A 7,029-nucleotide genomic window follows, 5' to 3' on the forward strand; every position below is an offset into this window, starting at 1 on the left:
CAGATCTACAAGCTTACAACGCGTCGCGTTTTGTAAGCTTGTAGATCTGCTATTTTTTGGCAAAGATATTTGACAGAGAGTGAAAAAAAAGACTATCAAGTACGTATATTATAAGTACCTTTTACAAATAGAGGGTTTAAGTGGTACCAGATATGCAGCTCTGCAAATAAAAGGTGAATTGATCCCAGTGCATGACGGAGGACGATATCACAATACATTAAACCTCCACAATACGATTATCGTGAGTGTTTTTTATCACGATAAACGATAATATCGCGTATCGTCCCATCCTTAATTGTACCTGAATAGAGGGTATGCACATGACATCATCATCATACCCGGAGGTTATGTGGGAACGCCTACTGAGTGGCAAAACAAATACTTTCTACACATCCAAACAGAAAAGTCCTATCTGATTGCCTTAAACCACATTACATGACATTAAACTCACTTTGCCACTCGATTTGCCACTCACTTTATGCACATTCATAACCTCTATACCGGTGCCTTTGAAGTGACAAGTCCTTTATCTGGATATCAATCATGTAACCAAGGAACATCTGTGTGAGGTGTACCTGACTGGAGGTCAGTGGGCTGAACATGATGCAATGACACTGCTAACTATGGTCCTTGACCTTGAGGAGAACTGACCAAGCTCTCCTACTGAGTCATCGTTGCAGATATAATAATAATAAATGCCCAGCTAAGCTGTTTCTCTGCCAACTCGGGCTGTTTAATGAGCAGCTGCCAGGAGCCATAATCATAAATAATCCTCACACTAGTGCACAGAGACGATATTGTAATATTTAATTTACTACCAACAGGCATTTGTTTTTACAACGGACCCAGTGAACTGCTTCAGTCCAGCAGGGTCATCATCCATTTAACCTACTGTACTGCTGTGCAGCTTGTAAATTATTGTCTGGCATGTTTACAGCTCTGTTAGTAGAGCTCTGTCACTGTAGTTTTGCTGTATTATAGCACCCCAACAGCATACTGTAAGCACCAGTGGCGGAACAATTCAGAACCGGGCCGGTATGCGAGCCACAATGCTCGTGCCCCGTTACCCGTCTCCCCCCCCCCCCCCCCCCCCTCCCATGTTCCAGTTCCAGAATCAGAAAGTATCCGTGATAATATCATTGTATAGTTTCCTCGCTGGCATAATTGTTCAATATCCACCGTCATGATTAATGCCTTGCTTGCTTGTGTTGTGCATTGCTGCCTGTCTCGTTTGAAAGTGTCTGTGGTATATTTTAATTGATACAAATTACAAAAGTGCCACTGCAGTGCGGTTCCACTGCAGCCACTACACTTCTCACTAAACGTAAACAACATATTGTCTGTCTGTGAATAGAAGCCAATCAAGCCATGACATCTGTCTGCTCTTCCTGTTGTCCTTCACAATAAAGTGTGTGTCCCCCTTTACTTCCCAATGTGCGACATTTTACCCAGGTTAATATAAACAGGAAATAGGTGTAACAGAGGCAGCGTGATACAGAAAGGGGACCCGATTGCGAGGGAGGGGGACGGTCAGGCAGATTGACGGTCATTTGGACTGAGACTGACAGTCAGTCGGAGGCTGACGGCCGGGCCCCCGCGGTTCGCGGGCCGATATGCGGCCGCTTACCCAGCTTAACCGGACGCTCCGCCCCTGGTAAGCACCTATAACGTCTACTGTATACACAGTCGTGACAAAGAACACTTTCAGATGAGGAAATGAATGAGGAGCTAAGGTTAGAGTTCTGTAAGAGGGTCTTGGTGTCTTTCTGTCGGCGATTGTCCAGGGCTAATCTCGCAAACCATCAGTGCCAACTAGGTTATAGCTATTGGGCTGTGGAACCATAGACTGGGGCCTTGGTAAAAAAAATAGATAGGCGATTTTTACGGAGTTCTTCTGCGTGCGCCACAGAAACGGAAGTTCGGTAGACCAATCAGAGGCAGTTCTCCCTCTTTCCCTCTTTTCCAGTTCTCCCTCTTTTTGCCAATTAAACGTTTGTCTCCTCATGCTAATAAAGCTCCTTTGGATAGAATTTAAGTCCCAGAAAAGACACACTGTGATTGGTCAGTAGTCACTTTGAGTGCATGGCAGCATGCCTTCCAGATTTCCGCCTAACCTTTTCTTTTTTTTTTTACCCGTCGCTCCAATGAACTGCAGTCTTCTTTTAACCACTTGAACCCCAGCATATGTACATGTTTTCTGGGGAAACACAAACATGCCCATCCTACAAGCTCACAGTCAGACGTCAACTCAGGACCAGTTTATTAAGTTTAGGCTAGGGTAATAATTAATAATCTCTTTTTTTTTATCCCACGATTTTGTAACCCATTTTTTTCACCCAGTGCCAATGCCTAAGCTATGTAATCCTGGGCTCTGCTCTCCCTCTGCCGCACCTGGGGAGACAACGGTCTGACCTCATGCTTCCTTCAATGCATGAGTAGTCCACGTTGTTTCTTTTCACCCCGGTATGGACGCAGCGCGTGGAAGGAACACGTTATTCCAACCAGTTCCTTTCCCCTCCATCAGGCGCCCCGGGGTAATAATAATCTCCATATCACACCTTGAAACTCTGGTAACACATGGTCTTAACTCTTAACGAAGGTGCAATAAGCTATGGCTTCTCCAGCCTGTACCTTTTTGGTCAGACATGTGGTTTATTTAATTTTTATCCTATGACCTTTTAATGTTATGTAATCATATAAATTACAGAAATAACCTAAACTAAACTAAACTATAAAGCCTCCACACCAGCTGCACAAACTACTCAACGTTGCATCAACACACAAATAAATGTCCCCAGGTTAAGTACCATGCATAGTAGTACATAAACAACGCGGGGATACATAACGAACGGAGACGGAGAGTACTTTGATCCGGTCTCTCCGTAGCTCCGGACGTAATTGTCTCTGTCCGTAACGTTACGGACAACACTCAACCTAACGGATTAAAACCGATAAAAACGTACGTACACATGAAGTACCCGTGGCAAACTTTTGTCAACCGTGGGGGCAGTAGAGGGAGAAATGTTTCGTCTTTTTTTTCTGGTATCCATTTCGTAGTAGGAGGAAGTAAAAAATAAATAAATCACAAAGTAATGCTGAACAGTGAACAAGCCGTTCAGGACGCAGACCTGTTGCCACTTGTACAACTGCAGTGCACACAGCAGCAGCGGAGGCAGAACGCAGAAGCAGCAAAGTGCCAGTGTCAGATCATGATACCATTTTAAATGATTATGATTGGTTTTAAAAGTTGTTCTACTTTATCCAAATAATAATATTAATAATAGGCTTAATAACAGCATTTTCCGACGGCGACGGCGTGCAGGGACATCAACTATGGAGTGAAAATAGAGTACGATGCCATTGAAAGAACGCACAGCACGGCTGTAGGCTATTTACTTAATGCATGTAATCGCCGATGCCTATCAACATGTTTGCTCATTGGGAAGATGCATTTGGGTGCCATCTATTGGATACAGTATGTAATTGAACCGTATATAACACAGAGAACGGACGGAACTATGCATGTAGACGCAATTACCGTAAGTTCCTCCTCAACCCCAAACGTACACAAAATCATCCATCCGTAACTATAAATGGCCCTTTAGCTCCATGAGTCATGTGGGTGCTTACATTCCAATACTTCACTGTGTCTTTTAGTTGGTGGTACATCTCCTGCAATAGACCAGTTTCTCCTTTACAAACATTGAGACTAAATGCACAGGTGGCTGTTTCATGTAATCAATTCCCAACAGATCCCCAAACCTGTTGTTTTGGGGAGCTCTGGTTTCAGTTCATTTCAGTTCATGGGTGCGCCCTTATCGAGACATATACTTCATTGTGCAACGGTATTGCACGTCGAGAGTAGCTGATATACAAGCTCACATGGCGTCACCAATGCAACTGTTCTGAGCTTGGAGGTCTGTGAGGGACACCGTCGCAGGATGGAGCATAACAGCTGGGCGAGCAGTAGACGCTCTGGTGATCATGAGGAGCTCCCTCTTAGTTAGGTCAAATTAGCCAAAAGTTAAACCAATCTGGGAACTAAATCAAAATCAATATCTTTCTTCACAAATGTGTTCATAAAGGTGTCTACTATCACCTCTGAACTTTCTCAATCACAACTCCCTTGGGGAACTTTGTGGGAGCCAATCAAAGTTAGGGGTATCCTGTGGGCCTGGGATTAAAGGGGGAAAAAATTAAAAATGGCCAATATGAGCGTATGAGGTGTGTAATTAGGGTATTTTGGGGCTGCTGAATCCATTCCAACCATTAGTTATCAGTAAAAACGACTCCTTGGCCATAAAATAGGCCACAACAAACTACCTTTTTGTGTCCATGAGACATAATATTGGCAATAAAAAAAATGGTTGGAGTAGGGTTTGAATTCATGAAAACTATTCAAGATCAGGCGGGTAAGCGCACATCATGACACACATGATAACATGATACAATCTGACAAGGAACACTCAAAAGGGTTTAAGCACAGGGACTAACAGGACACAGGTGAACTCGAATGACATGATTGGCTAAGCCTTAGCCAATTAGGCCTATTTTATGGCCAAGGAGTCATTTAAACTGAAAACTAATGGTTGGAATGGATTCAGCAGCCCGAAAATACCCTAATTACACACCCCATATGCTCATATTGGCATTTTTTTCATTTTATCCCCTTTAATCCCAGGCCCAGGTATCCCGATACCCCCAACTTTGATTGGTTCCCACAAAGTTTCCAGAGGGAGTTGTGATTGAGAAAGTTCAGAGGTGATAGTAAACACCTTTATGAACACATTTGTGAAGAAAGATATTGATTTTGATTTAGTTCCCAGATTGGTTTAACTTTCGGCTAATTTTACCTAACTATCTGTTCTGATGACGCTGAATGGAGGTGGGGTTTGAAGGACAACTGTTTTGAATCGCTACTATTTGGTGCCGACCTGCGCGCGCATCTAGCTTCTTATCAGTTTGACGTGGACCAGAAATGCAATAATAAGCTCCATAGTTATCTGTGCCTCACAGCCTTCAGTGGCGTGCAGAGATGAGATGATTTGATACGTAGAAGCCAAGTCCGCCCATTGTCATCTGCAAACTGTGACGTCAACAATTGGCCATAGTTCTGCTACATCCCATAAGCCAGAGGATCACAGGATATTTTGTTCCAGGGACCCCCAGAAGCAAACATTTGCGTTCACCCTGAATTTGGGTCTTGCCAAATGCAGAATGCAGTAAGATATGCGCTGTTGGTATTGCAGTGCAGGCCGCTTTCTCCCATAGCCCGGAAGGACGATTGCGCTGCAATTAAATGTGTAAACAAATTTGACATACTGTAGTTTGTTGACTGATTTTAAAGAATATTAAAGAATTGGAGGTCCCTGCATAAAGCTTTGACCTAGAGCTGGCTTGCGGGATTAGCAGTAAGACACACACACAGACACACCCAGCAAGGTGAAAACAGGGAAATCTCGCTCTTTCGAACCACCGTCATTTCGACAAAGCAGCGTCAGGAGGGTTAGCGACCCACCCCACGGAGGTTAGGGTTAGGGTAAGGGTTAGAGTTGGGTGTCGATCAAACAGGTGACACGTAGTAACAACGAAATGCTCCCGGAAGGTGAAAACATGGTGTGTGGAGATAACAACAGCAGAGTAGACTGTATCCAGAGCCTTGTATAGAGAGTTCTGCCAATCTGGGAACAGCACCGGTCACGTGGTTCATGTAACTCTGAATGTCACTTTTCCCTCATAGACTCCAATGCGTTCTGTAAACGTCCTGTTTGTGCTTTGTCACTATTTTGTGTATGTGGAAGACCTTGCCCCATGTAGTGAACAGGAGTGGCGCGACTCTCTCTGTATACAAGGCTCTGACTGTAACAGCACAGGACTCCCTCTTTCCCAGGTGTTTCACCCAGGTGGGCGTGGCTATATGCCCTAACCCGGGGGTCAGCAACCTGCGGCTCTAGCTCTTTAGCACCGCCCTAGTGGCTCCCTGGAGCTTTTTCAAAAATGTATTAAGGGGAAAAGATAGGGGGAACAATATATATTTTTTCTTTTAATATGGTTTCTGTAGGAGGACAAACATGACACAAACATTCTTAACAGCTTTCCAATGCTGTAAAAATGTGTAGAATAAATATTAAATGTAATGCTCATTATGTATTTGTAGCCTACTTAGTCATTTTGGCAGTAGGCTAATATAGCTAATTGCGACCGTAAGGTCGCAGTTTAGTATGAAAACCTCCACCGGCCGTCCGTCCGTCCGTCCGTCCGTCCGTCCGTCCGTCACACACGTCACACCTTTGCCCTGCTCAATGTATACGTGTAACGCCTGATACTGAGGTGATGTGTCACTGTGACATCACAGATACTGAGGTGATGTGTCACTGTGACATCACAGGTGAGATCGCAGTGATGTCAGATACTCAGAGCAGGGATCTCCATATATGGGCATAAAAGGGATTCAGATGGAGATTCAACTTCAATGAGTAACAATGGCAAACTGTCAACTGCCCGTATGTCTTGATAATTGGTAAAACAAACTTTTGGCCTATTTGTGGCTTATCATTACATCCAACCATCTTAAGATACTCAGCTAGTGGGGAATGCTCTCTTCCCTGGTGAGAATTGCCCCTTTATATAGGGCTTGTTTGTGTATTGTATGACATCACGCCACATCATCAGCTGTGGACTCTGTGATGTCATCGTATCTCCATATATGGCCATCTCCGTATATGGAGATATAAGTCGTCCATGCCCAGGTATGGGCTGGTGAGGTCAGACTTTGTGTGATGGGTAGGTTATCTCCATATATGGAGATTCAACATTCCAGGTGTAACTATGGCTGCCCGTATGACGTGAGAGGTGGAGGCTGTGATATTTGTGGAGATATCTCCCGATTAGGGAGTCTTACTGGTATAGACTTTTAATATATCGTCACTGTCGGGCAGAAACCTTGTAGCTCCAAGTTTCAAATTTGTATGTTTTTTTTTCGCAAAGTAAAGCCCTGCTTCATCGTACAAGACTGACACACAAAACTAG

The sequence above is a fragment of the Nannobrachium achirus genome (assembly GCF_963921795.1).
Source record: "Nannobrachium achirus genome assembly, chromosome: 4".
In the NCBI taxonomy this organism is placed as follows: domain Eukaryota; kingdom Metazoa; phylum Chordata; class Actinopteri; order Myctophiformes; family Myctophidae; genus Nannobrachium; species Nannobrachium achirus.